The sequence below is a fragment of the Rhinoraja longicauda genome, chromosome 23 (genome assembly GCF_053455715.1).
Source record: "Rhinoraja longicauda isolate Sanriku21f chromosome 23, sRhiLon1.1, whole genome shotgun sequence".
Classification (NCBI taxonomy): domain Eukaryota; kingdom Metazoa; phylum Chordata; class Chondrichthyes; order Rajiformes; family Arhynchobatidae; genus Rhinoraja; species Rhinoraja longicauda.
This window is the reverse complement of record NC_135975.1, coordinates 5,690,731-5,710,939: the sequence shown is the minus strand read 5'-3', so window position 1 is coordinate 5,710,939 and position 20,209 is coordinate 5,690,731. Positions and strand designations below refer to the sequence as shown.

At 47.6% G+C, this 20,209-nt stretch overlaps 1 long non-coding RNA gene across 1 annotated transcript; it reads left to right on the top strand.

Moving 5' to 3' along the window:
• The first annotated feature begins 14,635 nt into the window (after nucleotides 1–14,635).
• On the top strand, nucleotides 14,636–19,659 carry LOC144605067 (uncharacterized). Its single transcript, XR_013548808.1, has 3 exons — nucleotides 14,636–14,710; nucleotides 15,525–15,679; nucleotides 18,628–19,659. It is a non-coding gene; the product is annotated as an uncharacterized LOC144605067 (long non-coding RNA).
• The last annotated feature ends 550 nt before the right edge of the window (nucleotides 19,660–20,209 follow it).

Genomic DNA, 20,209 nt, shown 5'->3' with positions numbered 1-20,209 from the left:
TTTGTTCCAAAGGCACCTACTGAAATCAAGACAATATCTCCTCATAAACATTCTTTGACCCTGACAACTGCCCGATAAATCTTCACTGCACTCACTCGAGCGTTAATGCACACCCTGAAATGTGATCAGTAGGACAACAGAATAACACAAACCAACCTCCCTTCCATTGACTCGATCTACACTTCACGCTGCCTCGGTAAGGCCACCAGCATAACCAAGGACCAGCCTCACCCCCAGTCACTACCTCTTCTCCCCTCTCCCATCAGGCAAGAGGTACAGAAGTGTGAAAACGCACACACCTCCAGATTCAGGGACAGCTTCTTCCCAGCTGTTATCAGGCAACTGAACCATTCTGCTGCCTTCTCCCCATAACCTTTGACGCCCTTACTAATCAATATCCTGCCAATCTCTGCTTTAAAAATACCTAATGACTTGGCTGCCACGGCCATCTGTGGCAATGAATTCCACAGATTCACCACCCTCTGCCTTAAGAAAATCCTCCTCACCTCCTTTCTGAAAGTATGTCCTTTTATTCTTTCCTATCCATGTACTGGTCCAAATGCTGTCAGAGAACCTGCCTCAACTACCTCCTCTGGCAGCTCGTTCTATAGAGCCACCCATCCTCCGTGTGAAAACGTTGCCCCTTGGGTTCCCATTAAATCTTTCCCCTCTCACCTTAAACCCATGTCCACTGGTTCTTGACATGGATAGGTGGCGTTATTGCTCAAGAAATTCCTCCTCTTCTTCCTAAAGGTCCGTCCTTTTATTCCCCACTGGTCTTTGTGGGCGAAGGAGCATAAAAGCTCATCAACTTCCCTCCAATGGTTCCATTACATAATTAATCCTGTGCCGTGTAGAGATGGTGCACTCTGCCAAGGGATCTGTCCGTCCGTAGGCTTTGCATCCATTTCCTGACCTCCACCTACCCACCACGACTGGAGAACAGTCTTGTACCACTATCTACATTATTGGTGACCATCGGACTATCTGATAAAGACTTTACTGTCTTTATCTTGCCCTAAACGCTATTCCCTTTATCGGGTATCTGTACACTGTGAGCGGCTCGATTGTAATCATGTATTATCTTTCTGCTGACCAGTTAGCACGCAACAAAAGCTTTTCACTGTGCCTCGGTACACGTGACAACAAACTAAACTGAACTCTCCACTGTCGTCTTTACATAACCTGAAAATATTCCTCACCGGCCATTTTCATGCCGACCGCAATGTTTACCCTGATGCTCATGGCTGATCATTCTCAATCAGTACCCCGTTCCTGCCTTCTCCCCATACCCCCTGACTCCGCTATCTTTAAGAGCTCTATCTAGCTCTCTCTTGAAAGCATTCAGAGAATTGGCCTCCACTGCCTCCTCAGGCAGAGAATTCCACAGATTTATAACTCTCTGACTGACAAAGTTTTTCCTCATCTCCGTTCTAAATGGCTGACCCCTTATTCTTAAACTGTGGCTCCTTGTTCTGGACTCCCCCAACATTGGGAACATGTTTCCTGCCTCTAACGTGTCCAACCCCTTAATAATCTTATATGTTTCAAATAAGATCCCCTCTCATCCTTCTAAGTTCCAGTGTATACAAGCCTAGTCGCTCCAGTCTTTCAACATACAACAGTCCCGTGATTCTGGGAATTAACCTAGTAAACCTACGCTGCACGACCTCAATAGCAAGAATATCCTTCCTCAAATTTGGAGACCTAAACTGCATACAGTACTCCAGGTGCGGTCTCACTAGGGCCCTGTACAACTGCAGAATGACCTCTTTGCTCCTATACTCAACTCCTCTTGTTATGAAGGCCAACATTCCATTGGTTTTCTTCACTGCCTGCTGTACCTGCATGCTTCCTTTCAGTGACTGATGCACTAGGACACCCAGATCTCGTTGTACGTCCCCTTTTCCTAACTTGACACCATTCAGATAATACTCTGCCTTCCTATTCTTACCACCAAAGTGGATAATCTCACACTTATCCACATTAAACTGCATCTGCCATGCATCCGCCTACTCACACAACCTGTCCAAGTCACCCTGCAACCTCGTAGCATCTTCCTCACAGTTCACGCTGCCACCCAGCTTTGTGTCATCTGCAAATTTGCTAATGTTACTTTTAATTCCTTCATCCAAGTCATTAATGTATTTTGTGTCTACCTTTGGTGTAAAGCAGCATCTGCAGTTCCTTCCTGCACATGAAGCCAAGACCAACCCTTATCTGCCTGCACATGATCCATAGCCCTCCATTCCCTGCACATCTGTGCACCTATCCAAAGGCCTCTTCAATGCCACTGCCATGCCTGCTGAAGCATTATCTCCTTGCTTTAAACGGATGGATGGGTGATGCTTTAAATGGAGAAACGCCCATTGCTGCCCTTGCATGAGTTGAATGTTCTTTTTCCCCCCACGTGTGTGTTCCTTCGTGTTCATGAACGCAGCGACCCCCCCTGTCCGAAGCTTAAGGATAAGAGACAAGGGAGGATACAGTGTTCAAAAAAGGAAATACCATCCCCCCTCTCTGGGTCCCTCAACAGATCTCTGGAGCCAGAACCACAAAGTCACACAGCTGGATCTTGGCACTAGGCATCCCTCAGTCTGGGTCTAAAATGTTCACCATCCTTAATTATTGTGGATTTATGGAATGTGCTCTCATCACAGGAAGGAGGATTAGGAAGAGTGCCAGCGAGATCTGTGCATTTTTCTGAATCAACAATAATTTAAACTATGTCTTTGAAAGCTCCATGGGGTCCTTTTATCTTTCGGCTTTTGAAGAATAGTGGTAGCCTGCCTTTTTCTCAAACCCCATGCATGTCAGAAACCGTCCGACACTGTATTTGAAAACAGATTTGTTGTTCTGCAGGCGTGAAATTGGAGCGGGGCCTCGTGCTGTGACCGCCTGAGTGGAATCAGAGTTTTCTCCTGCCGTCTGAGGTATAGGAGCGACTCTGTGGCCCTTTTGACAACGTCAAACCTGTTTGTTGGCGGTGCTGGAATTGATACAGTTCAACATTTTATAAACAAGACATGTATCTCATTTCCAAATAGGCACAGTTTTTTTTAACAATGGTTGCTGTTGTGGAAAGTGCCCGTAAATCTCCGGGATTAATGTTTTTGCCCGTTTGACTGGAACTTTTAGCTGTTACTAAGTCTACTTGGCTTCAAACAATGCCCCTCGCCACTGCTTGTTCAAGCAAAGAACTCGAGTTATGTTTGACTGAGCCCAACGTGTGGGTGGCTGGCAGATCGGGTTCCTTCAGCGGTGCCTTTCTGAGCGTTTTAAAAAGTAGAAGAGTAATTGAGGCATTGTGTATAACGCTTGCCCAGCCTGAAAACCAACTGCTCTTGTGCAGTATGTGTAAGGAAAAAAATCTGCAGATGCTGGTCTAAATCGAAGGTAGACACAAAATGCCGGAGTAACTCAGCGGGTCAGGCAGCATCTCGGGAGAGAAGGAATGGGTGACCTGAAACGTCACCCATTCCTTCTCTCCCGAGATGCTGCCTGACCCGCTGAGTTACTCCGGCATTTTGTGTCTACCTACTCTTGCGCAGTTCACTCCCTGCCTTCCTTCTGCGGAAGGTGTTAACTTGCTTGGTTGTGCAAAGGCACAGCAGACTATCTCTTCTCCACGAGTGACCCTCATCTCCCAGTGTCATCCTGCGATGGACATCTTACCTGCTTCACGTTAAGGGGGTTGTTAGCAAGGGCCCAATGTCTCGCCCCTGTTGTGATATTGCAAGGGCTACTTTGTTGTATCACAGGGACTACTTTGCTTGCCTGTGTAGTAACATGTATATAAGAGAATGAGGTGATTTGGTGGTCACTCTGGTTCCAAGTGGCCATGGAATAAACAGCCTGGATTTAACCTCCAGCATTCTAACCTTTTAAACACGTGTACTTGTGGTCCATCCAGAGTCATAACAAAGGTATAACAGATACCGCACCACGAAGTACAACATCACTTATATACACGTATGGGGAGAAGGCAGGAACGGGGTACTGATTGAGAATGATCAGCCATGATCACATTGAATGGTGGTGCTGGCTCGAAGGGCCGAATGGCCTCCTCCTGCACCTATTGTCTATTGTCTATCGGGGACCCTCGGACTATCTTTGGTCAGACTTATTCAGACTTATTCACAAAATGCTGGAGTAACTCAGCAGGTCAGGCAGCATCTCGGGAGAGAAGGAATGGGTGACGTTTCGGGTCGAGACCCTTCTTCAGACTGATGTCAGGGGGGCGGGACAAAGGAAGGATATAGGTGGAGACAGGAAGACAGAGGGAAATCTGGGAAGGAGGAGGGGAAGGGAGGGACAGAGGAACTATCTAAAGTTGGAGAAGTCGATGTTCATACCACTGGGCTGCAAACTCCCCAGGCGAAATATGAGGTGCTGTTCCTCCAATTTCCGGTGGGCCTGACTATGGCACTGGAGGAGGCCCATGACAGAAAGGTCAGACTGGGAATGGGAGGGGGAGTTGAAGTGCTCAGCCACCGGGAGATCAGTTTGGTCAATGCGGACCGAGCGCAGGTGTTCAGCGAAGCGATCGCCGAGCCTGCGTTTGGTTTCGCCGATGTAAATAAGTTGACATCTGGAGCAGCCTTTACTGGATTTACTTTGCACAAAACGTTATCCCCTTATCATTTATCTAATCTGAACACTGCACAAGGCTCGATTGTAATCATGTATTGTCTTTCCGCTGACTGGTTAGCACGCAACAAATGGTTTTCACTGTCCTTTATTTCACAAGTGACAATAAACGAAACTAAAACTGAACTAAAAATATTCAAACAGTGCTTGGGTCTGTAGAGGCAGGTCACAAGGTAATGTGTGTAGTGGGTGTATGGAATGAGGTGCCAGAGGAGGTATTGAGGCAGTGATTATCACAACTATGACTCTATGACTCTAACTGCAGGTGCTGATTTACCAAAAAGGACACAAGTGCTGGAGTAACTCGGCGGGTCAGACAGTATTTCTGGAAGACATGGATAGGTGACGTTTCAGGTTGGGCTCATTCTTCAGACTTTCTCATCGTTGCTGAGGTGGTGGTTAGTCGTAAGGTCATAAGTGATCGGAGTAAAATTAGGCCATTCGGCCCATCAAGTCTACTCCGCCATTCAATCATGGCTGATCTATCTCTCCCTCCTAACCCCATTCTGCTGTCTTCTCCCCATAACCTCTGACACCCGTGTTGGGCAATGTTCAAGAACCTGATGGTTGCTGGGAAGAAGCTGAACCACTGGCCATGGTTTTCAAGCTCCTGTACGTCCGGGTTGAGTCTTGGGTCTGTACTTGAGCTACAGCTTGCAGGGTTATGAACCAAGTGCTGTATAGTTGGATTAGACTGGGACTCACTTTTTCACTCGTATTGTGAATGACCTCCTTTCGCATCGTGAATGTGCTCTGAATCTACAGTCTGGAACTGAAATGCCCCTCCAGCTCCAGATGTCAATTCCTGCACCCAGCTGTATTTTTAGTCAGGCAACTAGGAATGGGAAGGATGGTAATATCAGGACTAGGGTGTGCGTTAATGTTGTAGTCCATGTTATCATATCATATCATATCATATATATACAGCCGGAAACAGGCCTTTTCGGCCCTCCAAGTCCGTGCCGCCCAGCGATCCCCGTACATTAACACTATCCTACACCCACTAGGGACAAATTTTACATTTACCCAGCCAATTAACCTACATACCATACATGTTGCTGCCTTACTGTACCAGATTGTTAATAAGAGGCTGGAACTTGAAAGCAAAAACTGCTGCTGTAACATGGAGACAGCATGGAATTGGTGGGCATATGAGAGAAAGAGAATACACTGGTATTTATTTGAGAACACAGATTTCATGAGCTAAATTATTGTTCATATTGTAAGGTGAATATAAACTAATATCTAAGCTTTCTTCTAATCTCATTAGTTGTTTTAAATCCATGTCGCAATAGTTTTTGACCCTTCTACCAAGGGAGTTAATGTTTATTCTAACTCGACTCCTCATCCTTAAGGATTTTCTTAAGGCAGAGGGTGGTGAATCTGTGGTATTCATTGCCAGAAATGGCTGTGGAGGCCAAGTCATTGATATTTCCAAAGAGTTTGACAGCTTCTTGATTAGTAAGGGTGTCAAAGAGTATGGGGGGGTTATGGGAAAAGCAGGAGAATGGGGTTGAGGGGAAACGAGCGATCAGCTACGAGTAGAATCGATGGGCCGAATGGCCTAGTTCTGCTCCTGTGGCTTCTGAACATATGAAAGGTTTTAGAGGGATATGGGCCAAACGTGGGCAGGTGTGACTAGCCTAGATGGGGAATCTTGGTCGGAATGGGCAAGTTGGACCGATGGAGGTACTCGGTGCTGTGTGACTCGGACTGTGCTACTCGACCCGCTGAGTTACTCCAGCGTTTTGCGGGGGGGGGGTTTTGTAAACAAGCATCTGCAGTATCCTGTGTCGACACAGTCTCTCTCCTTTGCCTTGAAGTCTTGCGGGTGGAACATGGGTCTGGAGAGCTGTGAGGCAACGGCACTAACTGCTGCAACACAATGCTGTCCAAGTTTGATTTGGGTTGGGTTTGTTTTTGGAACAATTAGAGGGATGGACGGAAATTTGTTTCCTGGAAGGTTGCATCTGCAGGAAGGGATTCAACATAGAAATATTCAGACATTTGGCATGGATTTGGTTGGTTTCCCAAAGGAAGGAATGACTAAATATGAGGAACGTGGATTCCAATTATGCTCGTGACTGGTTGCCATGTGTCTTTGCGGTGTTGACTGAGCCACACGGTTTATCTTTACTTGCCTTTATGTCTAGCAGGTGAGGCATAACAGTGTCACCAACTTAGCAACTCGAAGTTAGATATCCCAGAATAATAAGGTGAAGTTATTGAAATAACAGTCTGTATCTCTCTCTGTATGCCTCAGTGTCATCTTCTAGCTAACAATAATCTATTCTATACTTTCCTTGATCTCAACCCTTTGATGTCACATTTTCACACCTTGCACTTCCTTATCTTTGTGGCTCCCTCTCCCCCTGACTCTCAGCCTGAAGAAATGTCTCGAGCCGAAACGTCACGCATTTCTTCTAACTAGAGATGCTGTGCCTGCCCCACTGATTTACTCCGGCATTTTGTGTCTATAGTCTGGACAATAATATGACTTTAATATCTACCATAGACCACAAATTAGTAGCATTAATCCTTGCTCAAAAACTATCAGTGACCAAAATACGTCTGACATATCTGCTGGTATGTTAATGGTTTAATAATCATCTTGTGATGGTGCGGATATCAAAGCAGTTAGTTATCAGAGTTATTTTGTAGTTAAACAGTATTGGTGCTTGTGGAAGGCCCTGATAAGGGAGGGGACCAAGCTGTTGCTGTGTTTGGGTGGGCACGCTTTCAAGCTTCTGTACCTTCTGCTGTTCAAGAACAGGGAGAGGAAAGAATGACCGGGATGGGACAAGTCTTTGATTATGAGGAGTCCAGAACCAGGGGCCACAGTTTAAGAATAAGGGGTAGGCCATTTAGGACGGAGATGAGGAAAAACTTTTTCAGTCAGAGAGTTGTAAATCTGTGGAATTCTCTGCCTCAGAAGGCAGTGGAGGCCAATTCTCTGAATGCATTCAAGAGAGAGAGCTAGATAGAGCTCTTAAAGATAGCGGAGTCAGGGGGTATGGGGAGAAGGCAGGAACGGGGTACTGATTGAGAATGATCAGCCATGATCACATTGAATGGCGGTGCTGGCTCGAAGGGACGAATTATCCAACTCCTGCACCTTTTGTCTAAATGTCTAAAAAATGTTGGCTGCTTTTCTGAGGCAGTGTGAAGTGTAGATGGAGTCAATGGTGGGAAGCCTGGTCTATGTGATGGCAGAGGTCGCAAGTTTGGGAAGTGTGTCAGAGCACCCTTGACAAGTAATTGAAATGGACTTTGTAGATGGTTCACACTGCAGCCATTCTGCGCCAACCCTGGAGAGGGAGAAAACAGCAAGGGAGCTAAACCATCTGCTTTATCCTCAATGGTTTGGAGCTGCTTGTGAGTTCTTGGTGCTGCACTCACTACTCATCTTGGCATGTCATATCATATCATATCATATCATATATATACAGCCGGAAACAGGCCTTTTCGGCCCACCAAGTCCGTGCTGCCCAGCGATCCCCGTACATTAACACTATCCTACACCCACTAGGGACAATTTTTACATTTACCCAGCCAATTAACCTACAAACCTGTACGTCTTTGGAGTGATAACATAGAGTGATACAGTGTGGAAACCTGCCCACACCGACCAACATGTCCCAGCTACACTAGTTCCACCTGCCTGCGCTTGGTCCATATCCCTCCAAACTTGCCCTAGCCATGTACCTGTCTAACCGTTTCTTAAACGTTGGGGTAGTCCCTGCCTCAACTACCTCCTCTGGCAGCTTGTTCCATGCACCCACCACCCTTTGTGTGCAAAAAGCTACCCCTCAGATTCCTATCAAATCTTTTCCCCATCACCTTGAACCGATGTCCTTGATTCCCTTGAATCCTTGATTCCCCTACTCTGGGCAAGAGATTCTACACGTCTATCCGATCTGTTCCTCTCATGATTTTGTACACCTCTACAGCATCACCCCTCGTCCTCCTGCGCTCCAGGGGAACAGAGACCCAGCCTGCTCAACCTCTCCCTACAGCTCAGACTCTCCAGTCCTGGCAACATCCTCGTGTAGAGCACGCGGAGAGCATTCCTGACCCGTGCTTCCATCGATGGTCAAACGACCTTGTTCTACGTTGCGGAATATCAGTTGGAAGTGTTGGAACAGCAGCTGATGATGATCATGCCTTATTGCCACATGTACCTATGTACCCACGCACAGTGACAATCTTTGCCTACATTCCAGTAAAACCACACTATAGATATGCTCAATCATAGATAAATACAAAAGTGCAATGATCGCGGTGCAATAGTAGACTTCACCAAGACAGTACACAAAGAGTTGTCATGTTTCTAGTGCAGACATTGAATGAATTAAACTTTCTTCACAAAATGCTGGAGTAACTCAGCAGGTCAGGCAGCATCTCAGGAGAGAAGGAATGGGCGACGTTTCCGGTTGAGACCCTTCTTCAGACTGATGTCAGGGGGGCGGGACAAAGGAAGGATATAGGTGGAGATAGGAAGAGAGTGGGAGATCTGGGAAGGGGGAGGGGAAGAGAGGGACAGAGGAACTATCTAAAGTTGGAGAAGCGATTAAACTTTATTGTCGCTAAGTTTGATTGCAGTCTTGGAGGCTCGTTGTCCTGATGACACTTATAGGTTTTACTCGAGTCCCTGAGTAGACCTGCCTGGCTTTGGAATTACTGGCAGTTCATCCACTCACAATTACGCTTATACCTGGCCCAATTGTAAGCTGGGCGACACACTGAGCGATGGACACCAGGGTCCAAGATTGCAGTCATTCTGCCTCTACAATCCTAGTGCACGGTTAGAATCCGTTTGCACAGAGAGATCAGGAAACAGTGGTGTGTCAGGAGGAACTGCAGATGCTGGTTTGTACCGAAGATAGACACAAAATGCCGGAGTAACTCAGCGGGTCAGGCAGCATCTCTGGAAATACCGAAGATAGACGCAAAACGCTGGAGAAGGGTTCTGACCCGCAACGTCATCCATTACTTTTCTGCAGAGACGCTGCCTGACCCGCTGGGTTACTCCAGGATTTTGTGTCTATCTTTGGTATAAGCCAGCATCTGCATTTCGTTGTTACTCTATCCTACGATGGAATCCTCAATGATTTGACAGGACTTGAGGCTCTTGCCCTGGCTGCCCCTTGTCCAGGGTTGGCATGGTGACCTAAATGTAGGACTGAGGCCTACCTGGCACTTGGACTCACTAAGCCTAACTCAGGGAATCAGGGAGGCCTAGGACAGTTGGGCCCGTGCTTTACTTCCCGGTGGAGTAGGCGTGCGTAACGCCGAGGTTCAGGGCTGAACCATGCACAAGATCTAGCCTGTAATGCTGCTGTTTCCATACTGAAGCTCTTTCTTCAGAGTGGTTTTGTCTGTGGTGTAACATGCATAAGTCTAATGAAAGGGCTTAACTCACAAGCTGAATATTTATCATCGACCACCAGTTCAACGATACAATTCCTAATCCTAGGAGTTCAAGAGGTTTTCTTCCAGCTGTTCATCTTGAGTGTGGGCAATTCATACAGTCTCCATGTGGTGCAGAAGAAATTCCAAACAAGTGTCTTGCCGGGTTAGTAACAGATCCTAGGCAACACTTTTACAACCTGTGCTTCAAGTAGACATCAGTCACCATCGCCTCATCAGCTTGTTTCTAATAGAAACATAGAAAATAGGTGCAGGAGTAGGCCATTCGGCCCTTCGATCCTGCACCGCCATTCAATATGATCATGGCTGATCATCCAACTCAGTATCCCGTACCTGCCTTCTCTCCATACCCCCTGATCCCTTTAGCCACAAGTGCCACATCTAACTCTCTCTTAAATATAGCCAATGAACTGGCCTCAACTACCTTCTGTGGCAGAGAATTCCACAAATTCACCACTCTCTGTGCGAAAAAAAACTTTCTCATCTCGGTCCTAAAAGACTTCCCCCTTATCCTTAAACTGTGACCCCTTGTTCTGGACTTCCCCAACATCGGGAACAATCTTCCTGCATCTAGCCTGTCCATCCCCTTAAGAATTTTGTAAGTTTCTGTAAGATCCCCCCTCAACCTTCTAAATTCCAGCGAATTTATCTATATCTTCCAGCGACTATATCTTCTATAGTTTCAGAAAACGGGAAATAAGTTTGCTTCAAAAAAAATGTATGTCATCGTCATACGCAATACTGTGAAACAATCCTAATACACTTCATCCTTAACTTCACATAGTTCAATTTAGTTTAGTGATACAGCATGGAAACGGGCCCTTCGGCCCACTGAGCCCGTGCTGACCGTCGATCACCCGACCACAGTAGTTCTATGTTATCCCGCTTTCTCATTAACTCCCCACACACTAAGGACAAGACCGGAGAAAACCATGCAATCACAGGGAGAACGTACAAACCGCGTGCAGACAGCACCTGTAGTCGGGATTGAACTTGGGTCTCTGGCGGTGTAAGGCAGCAACTCTACTGCAGCGCCACCGTGTTTCCAAATCCAAGTCATTGAGCAGAAGCATTGGTTGCAACAGCGCATCACGATAGGCCTGTGAAGAGAAAGAGGCAATTTAATATGTACAGCAACAAATTGCAGATATTGCTTTAAATCAAAGATAGACACAAAAAGCTGGAGTAACTCAGTGGGTAACTCAGAAGGAGTAGGTGACGCTTTGGGTCTGAAGAAGGGTCTCGACCCGAAACGTCGCCTATTCCTTCTCTCCAGAGATGCTGCCTGACCCGCTGAGTTAATACCAGATTTTTGTGTCCATATCTTCGTCAATTTAATATCTTGGGTGGGAGTGTTCTCTGTAAGCTGGTGTTTTCATTGAATATACCAGTCTCTAATAGAGTTGGAACCGCGCCTGGAACAATAAATTAAAAATTCATTTTGAATCCACCATTTCCGACAGTTAGCAATGTCGTGGCGATGCTCTGGGCATGTGGCAAAGTGGACCCGCCCTCAATGAAGCTTGGCTTTAAGTTGGCCACTCGGCTGTTACAACAAATAACCCGCGGCTTGGATAAATGACAAAGTGTTTGTGAGGCAGTGGAAAGATGAACAATGATCTAAGGCAACAAGTCCCAACTCCTTTGGGCGATATGACTAACTCCGGAACCACTATCAGATGAACTTGTTGAAAACAAAACCGGATTGTGTTTCTAATGCAAATGGAAACGAGGACAAAAAGAATATCTCTCGGTTCCCTTCATCCATTGTTCCAGTGTGGTGAATTATTCTACGTATCATGACACGCGGCCCTTCCTGGGCCATGAATCATGGCATGAAAACCATGGGAAGCGTGGCCCTGAGGGTAGGAATGTCAATAGACAATCGACAATAGACAATAGGTGCAGGAGGAGGCCATTCGGCCCTTCGAGCCAGCACCGCCATTCAATGTGATCATGGCTGATCATTCTCAATCAGTACCCCGTTCCTGCCTTCTCCCCATACCCCCTGACTCCGCTATCCTTAAGAGCTCTATCTAGCTCTCTCTTGAATGCATTCAGAGAATTGGCCTCCACTGCCTTCTGAGGCAGAGAATTCCACAGATTTACAACTCTCTGAAGATATGGACACAAAAAGCTGGTATTAAATCTAATGTTCGCAGAGGGGTAGAGGTGAATTGGACAGTACCCTAGCTTGTGGAAATGACCGTTCAGAAGCCTGATAACAGAGGGGAAGAAGCTCTTCCTGTGTCTGGTGGTGTTTGCTTTCAAGCTTCTGTATCTTCCTCTGAACAGGGGTGGGGAGAAGGCAGAATGACCGGGGTGGGGGTTATTGATTAGGTTGGCAGCTCTGCCGAGGCAATGTGTAGTGAAGATGGTATCACAAAATGCTGGAGTAACTCAGCGGGTCAGGCAGCATCTAGGAGTGAGGGAATGGGTGATGTTTCGGGTCGAGACCCATTCGTCACCCATTTCCCTCTCTCCTAGATGCTGCCTGACCCGCTGAGTTACTCCAGCATTTTGTGATACCTATGAGTTGAGTTGAGTTTAGTTTACTGTCACGTGTACTAAGGTGCAGTGAAAAGCTTTAGTTGTGTAGGAAGCAGTCAGTGGAAAGACAATACATGATTACAATTGAGCCGTCCACAGTGTGCAGATACTTGATAAAGGGAATAACATGAATAACGTTTAGTGCAAGATAAAGCCAGTAAAGCCCAATCAAAGATAGTCTGAGGGTCTCCAATGAGGTAGACGGTATCTCAGCACTGCTCTCTAGTTGTTGTCTGAAGAAGGGTCTCGACCCGAAACGTCACCCATTCCCTCTCCCCTAGATGCTGCCTGACCTGCTGAGTTTCTCCAGCATTTTGTGATACCGTCGATTTGTTCCAGCATCTGCAGTTATTTTCCTACATGAAGTGCAGATGGAGTCATTGCATTGCACTCCAGGTCTGTGCATTCATGCCATCAGAAAGGCATTGTCCCATGTAGTACCTGACGTCGTTTCACAGCTCTAACGGAGCAAAGAAAAACGTCAGTGACTAACGTATTTGTATTGCACGCACAGATGTGTGACCGCTGTACCTCGAGGCTAAAGAATGTTCCGGGTTGCAGTTGCGTGCTAAGATGTTGTAGACCCCTCTTTGGCGTTTGCTGGATCACAGAGCTAGAGTGAATCTGGCCGTCTTGTCAGCTGCACTTGCCAGGGGGGTGGAGAGTAGGTGGTTTAGAAATGTGTTTCCAATGGATTGTTGGCTTGTCGCCATTCTCTTTGAAGGTGCCTCGAACACCGAAGGGAGCTGTCAGCTCGCACCAGGGAGGCTTTGTACGTCTCCAGGCAGTTCTCTGACGTGTCATCTCACAAGGACACCAGAATCAATGCAGCCCTCAGTGAGGAGTGAAAGATGCCCACGCCATATCTACACAGGCAGCCCACACAGGTCCATCAACACAAAAGGAGCAAACCTACTTCAAACAATTAGCGGCAGCATGAAAGGAGCAATCTCCTCATATATATTGGTGCAATCTGTTTATTTAGCTTCTGGAAGGCATGGTGGCGCAGCGGTAGAGTTGCTGCCTTACAGCACTTACAGCGCCAGAGACCCGTGTCCGATCCCGACTACGGGCGCCGTCTGTACGGAGTTTGTACGTTCTCCCCGTGACCTGCGTGGGTTTCCTCCGAGATCTTCCGTTTCCTCCCACTCTCCAAAGACGTACAGGTCTGTAGGTTAATTGGCTTGGAGTAAATGTAAAATTGTCCCTAGTGTGTGTAGGATAGTGTTAGTGTGCGGGGATCGGCGGTCGGTGGGCCCAAGGGCCTGTTTCCGCGCTGTATCTCTAAACTAAACTGAGTGTAGTTCGGAGATGCAGCATGGAAATGGGATCGTCGGTCCACAGAGTCCACGCCGACCATCGATTGCCCGTTCACACTTGTTCTATGTTTAGAGATGCAGCCTAGAAACGGGCCCTTTGGCCTACCCAGTCCATGCCGACCATCGATCGCCCATTCACACTAGTAGGTTTAACAGTACAGCACGGAAACAGGCCCTTTGGCCTGCCGAGTCCATGCTGGCCATCGATCAACCCGTTAACACTATTTCTACAATCATGGCCCACCTAGTCAACACTTGCCATTGATCATCTGTACACTAATGCTACGTCATCCCACTTTCTCATCAACCCCCTACACACGAGGGGCACTTTACAGAGGCCAATTAATGTACAAATCCGCATTGCTTTGGGATGTGGGAGGAAAGCAGATCACCCGGAGGAAACCCACACAGTCACAGGGAAAATGTGCAAACTCCACACAGACAGCACCTGAAGTCAGCATCGAACTCTGGTCTCTGGCGCTGTGAGGCAGCAGCTCTACCCTCTGCACCACTGTGCTGTTATCTCAGTTTCCCATCCACTCCCTAAACACTGTTTTCCCCTGTCATATTTTTGGATTTATATACATGGAAAACCTCGGGAGATCTTCGGGCGCTTTATAACTATGAATTTGCAAATCAACTCTTGTGGAAAACCGGCTTGCCAATTTGATTTTGTTTTGTTTCTTAGGTTTCTGTGAGGAAGTTGGTTTGAAGGAATCTTCTCCATCCAAATGTCATGCATCAGATCTTTCCCTCCTGAGGTGAATTTTAAATTTATGTCGATTAAAGGCCAAATGGACTATCATATCATACTTCCTTTTGAATATTCTTTAAAGATATCATTCGTACAGGTGTCAGGGGTCACGGGGAGAAGGCAGGAGAATGGGGTTAGGAGAGATAGATCAGCCAGTATTGAATGGCGGAGTAGACGATGGGCCGAATGGCCTAATTCTGATCTATATTTTATGAGTGAGGATCGTCAGTCAGATCTCTAAGTGAGAGAACATGAAATGGAGTCTGATGAAGAGTCTCGACCGAAACATCACCCACTCCTTCTGTCCAGAGATGGAGTTGCTGTCTTGCTGAGTTACTCCAGCATTTTGTTTCTATCTTCAGTTTAAGCTAGCATCTGCAGTTCCTTCCTACACATGAAATGGAGAATTTAATTCATGGCTTGCACCGTTCAACGGAAGCAGTTGATCCTGGGAATTCAAAGGTTTGTTTAGATTTGTTGCCATTCCCCAGATCAGGGAATAATCAGTGAAAGTAGACACAAGGAACTGCAGATGCTGGTTTGCCAGCAAAGACACAAAGCGCTGGAGTGACTCAGCAGGTCAGGCAGCATCTCTGGAAGAAGTGGACGGGTGTCATTTTGGGTCGGGACCCTTCTTCAGACCACTTGTAGTAGGGAGGAGAAAGCTGGAAGAGAGGTGGGGGCAGGCGGATGGCGGAGTGGACTCGATGTGCCGAATGGCCTTATTCTACTCCTATAACTTGTGAACTTGTGAGAGGGGAGGGGTGGGGTGGAGGGAGGGAGGGACAAATGACGCTGTAATAACTCTCATTCTTTTGCAGGATGAAGTTCTGTGCGGGAAGGTGGGACATCGTTTGTGAATTTTCCTCCTCTCGCCTGTTTGTGGAGATTTATTACAGGTCGTCAAAGCTGCTTCGTTTTAAGCAAGAACGAATGGCTGGCCGTCTCTAGTTGGCATCTCCATCACCCCCAACAGGTATCAACATCTTTTGACTGAGTGGTTTAATGACTGCATCAGAAAAATGCAAATAAAGGGAGCGCCTAAATGCAAGTTAAGTGTTTTTATGCCAATACTCCCACACAAGTTCAAAGTCCCAACATTTTTTTAAAATATTCTTCTGCGGTTAACTTTGGAACCGTGACAATCCGCAAACATCCAGTGTTAATCGGGGCAGTGCTTCCCCCTCCTGGCCGTGTGGGGAGATGCAGTGTAGAAACATGCCCTTTGACCAAAGTCCACACTGACCATCACGTGTCCATTTTTACATGCGTTCAGTCTGAACACATCTTATTCTCCTCCCCAAACCCCCCCCCCCCCCCCCCCCCACTACGCCAATTTCTCTCAATTGCTCGCACGGTTCCACCATTTAGATTTAGAGATACAGCGCGGAAACAGGCCCTTCGGCCCACCGGGTCCGCGCCGCCCAACGATCCTTGCACATTTACACTATCCTACACACACTAGGGACGTTTTTTACATTTTACCCAGTCAATTAACCTACATACCTGCACGTCTTTGGAGTGTGGGAGGAAACCGAAGATCTCGGAGAAAACCCACGCAGGTCACGGGGAGAACGTACAAACTCCGTACAGACGGCGCCCGTAGTCAGGATCGAACCTGAGTCTCCGGCGCTGCATTCGCTGTAAGGCGGCAACTCTACCGCTGCGCCACCGTGCCGCCCTACAAATTACAGGCAATTGGGAGTTAACCTTCCAACACACGCCTTTACTTTAGTTCTTAACTTTAGGACTGCTGCACAGAAACGGGCCCTCAGCCCACCAGGCCCACGCCGACCAGTGACCATCCCGTACTCTATCACTGTTCTACACGCCCGGGACAATTTAGAATTTTTAACGAATCCAATTAGCCTACACACCTGCACGTCTTTGGAGTGTGTGGGGGAGGGGGGGGGGGGGGGTAAACCCACGTGGTCACATACAGGGAGAACGTACAAACCCCCTACATGCAACGCCCGTAGTCAGGATCGAACCTGGGTCCCTGGCGCTGTGAGGCGGCAACTCTTTACCGCTGCGCCACCGTGCCGTCGTCTTTTTGGGATGCTCACGGGGAGAATGTGCAAACACTCCCCAGTTAGCGGCAGAGGGCAGGATTGAACCCAGGGTCACTGGAGTCGCGAGGCAGCAGCTCCACCTGCTGCGCCACTCTGCCGACTCTGAAGATGCTGAGAAAGGTTTTATGGTGAGGAAGGCTATCCTACTTAGCCCAGAGCATCATGCAAACCAAACTCCCCCGCTCCCTTCAACTGACTCCATTTACAATTCACTCTGCCTTGGCAAGGCCACCAGGATAATCAAGGACCAGTCTCACTGCCTCTTCTCCCATCAGGCAAGAGGTGCAGAAGCATTGAAACACACACCTCCATATTAAGGAACAGTTTCTTCCCAGCTGTTATCAGGCAACAGAGCCATCTTATCACCAACTAGAGAGATCTCCTGATCTGCCATCTACCTCATTGTAGACCTTCGGGCTATATTTAATAAGACTTTGCTGGTCTTTTCCTGCACTAAACGTTATTTCCTTCATCCTGGATCTGTACACTGTGGACGGCTTGATAGTAAGTCTTTGCTGACTGGATCGCATGCAAGATATTCCTGCTGTTGGCACTGGTCACGATACATCCTTGACATAGTAAGACCATAAGACAGAGGAGCAGAATTGGGCCATTCGGCCCATCAAGTCTAGTCCGCCATTCAATCATGCCTGATCCATCTTTTCCTCCCAACCCCATTCTCCTGCCTTCTCCCCATGACCTCTGACACCAGTACTAGTCACGAATCTGTCGATCTTTCCTGGAGGCATTGACCAGCTCCATCAACAGCTCGCACAGGTCTTCTCCGAGTGCTTTCCCCATCCAGCCGTTGCACACCATGGATTAAGGCCAACCCACTCCCCTTTTCCAGGTCTGGCCTGTCATGCTGGTCCTGTTACCTCTGAAGGCTAGTGGGAAGTAAACACAGAATGTAACTGATAAATCCCATCAAAATGGAATCCAAATCAGATTCTTTCTATTCTATAATGTTTATAATGACTGAGTTTATTAATGCTGTTCTTTAGACTGACAGAGAACAGTACAGCACAGCCCACAATGTTTGTGCCTAACATGATGCCACGTTAAACATCTCTCATCTGCCTGTACGTGATGTATTTCCCTCTCTTCCCTGCATCTCCATGTGTCTGCATAAAAGCCTCTTAAATTATACTAAAGTATCTGCCACCGTCACCAACCCTGCCAATGATAATGAAGATGATTTTTTTAATGGTGGATGCCTGGAACTAGGGTTGCCAACTTTCTCACTCCCAAATAAGGGACAAAAGGTGGCGTGACCTCACCCAGCCAACGGCCACGTGCTCCCGCTCCACCGACGGCGGCCGCCCGGGCCGGGAGACGGGTTGCTACGCAACCTCCGTCAAGTGGCGCCCAGGCCTCCGGGCCTACACTGCCCGGGCTTACAGCGGCCCCCGGGCCTACAGCGCCCCCGGCCCTAATACGGGACAAGGGCGGTCCCGTACAGGACAAACCATATTAGCCCAATACACGGGATGTCCCGGCTAATGCAGGACAGGTGGCAACCCTGTCTGGAACACACTGCCAGGCATGGTGGTGGGGGCGGATACAATGGTGGTATTTAAGAAGCTTTTAGATTTGCAGGGAATGGGGGGATATGAATCGTGTGCCGGCAAGGGGGGATTAGTTCAACTTGCATCATGTTCAGCAAAGACATTGTGGGCCGAAAAGCCTATTCCTGTGCTGCACTGTTCTATGTTCTAGGATTATTAAAGTGTGTATAATTTATAAAGGATTATCTTTCCTCTGTGTGGAGTAACTGTGAATTATGTGCTGTCTGCTATGTTATAATTTATTCTGTGCTAACTTAATAAGCAGCCACATGATCTGCTTGCAGACAAAACCTGCTCGCAAGTGAAGTCTCTTCGATGTGCCTCTGTCTCTCTCTCCACTTCCTCCAGTCAAGACAGCAAATTGGTAGCGAGTGGACACGTCTGCAGATGCTGGAATCCTGAGCAAAATACTGCTGGAGCAACTCAACTGGACAGGCGTCATTTATGGAGAGAAATGAACAAGTGACATTTCGGTTCAAGAAGGTATCACAAAATGCTGGAGTAACTCAGCAGGTCAGGCAGCATCTAGGAGAGAAGGAATGGGTGAGGTTTCGGGTCGAGACCCTTCAAGACCTTTCTACAAGACCAGGTGTTGCTAGCACTTGAGGGCCTGAGCTACAGGGAGAGGTTGGGCAGGTTGGTGAGGGTGATCTTATAGAAGTGTATAAAATCATGAGGGGAACGGATAGGACAGATACAGAGTATTTTACCCAGGTTAGGGGAGTCAAGAACCAGAGGACATAGGTTCAAGGTGAGGGGGGAAAGATTCAACAGGAACCCGAGGAAACTTTTTCACTCAGAAGGAAGTGGATATATGGAACGAGTTGCCAGAGGAGGTAGTTGAGATCGGTACAATAACGACATTTAGACAGGTACATGGATAGAAAAGATTCAGAGGGAGATGGGCCAAACGTGGGTAGGTAGGACTGGTGTAGATGGGCCAGCGTGGGCAAGTTGGGCCGAAGGGCCTGTTTCCACGCTGCATGACTCTATGTAAGAAACTTGCTTATGAAACACATCCTGTGGATTTGAATGCAGTGCAGGGCCAGTCTAGTTCGTGTATCCTCACCCAGCAAAATAAATAGTCTGTGTTTTACTAGTAGATGCATGGGAGCTGGACATGAATGATTAGTCCAGCTCTCCAGCTATGTGTTACATATTTATGTGTAGGAAAGAACTGCAGACACTGGTTTAAATCGAAGGTAGATACAAAATGCTGGAGTAACTCAGCGGGACAGGCAGCATCTCTGGAGAGAAGGAATGGGTAACGTTTCGGGTCGAGACCCTTCTTCAGACTGATGTTTCAGGTCGAGACCCTTCTTCAGACTGACGTTTCGGATCGAGACCCTTCTTCAGACTGATGTTTCGGGTCGAGACCCTTCTTCAGACTGACATTTCTGGTCGAGACCCTTCTTCAGACTGACGTTTTGGGTCGAGACCCTTCTTCAGACTGACATTTCTGGTCGAGACCCTTCTTCAGACTGATGTTTCGGGTCGAGATCCTTCTTCAGCCTGTTACATATTTATACTTCTTACTGAATCCAGTTTCTATTTAGTTTAGTTTTAGTTTCGAGATACAGTGCGGAAACAGGTGTTGGCGCCGCCCAGCGATCCCCACACGTTAACACTATCCTACAACCACTCGGGACAATTTTTACATTTCCCAAGCCAATTAACCTACAAACCTGTACGTCTTTGGAGTGGGGGGGGAAACTGAAGATCTCGGAGAAAACCCACGCAGGTCACGGGGAGAACGTACAAACTCCGTACAGACAGCACCCGTAGTCGGGATGGAACCCGGATCTCCGGCGCTGCATTCGCTGCAAGGCAGCAACTCTACCGTTGCGCCACCGTGACCGCCTTTCT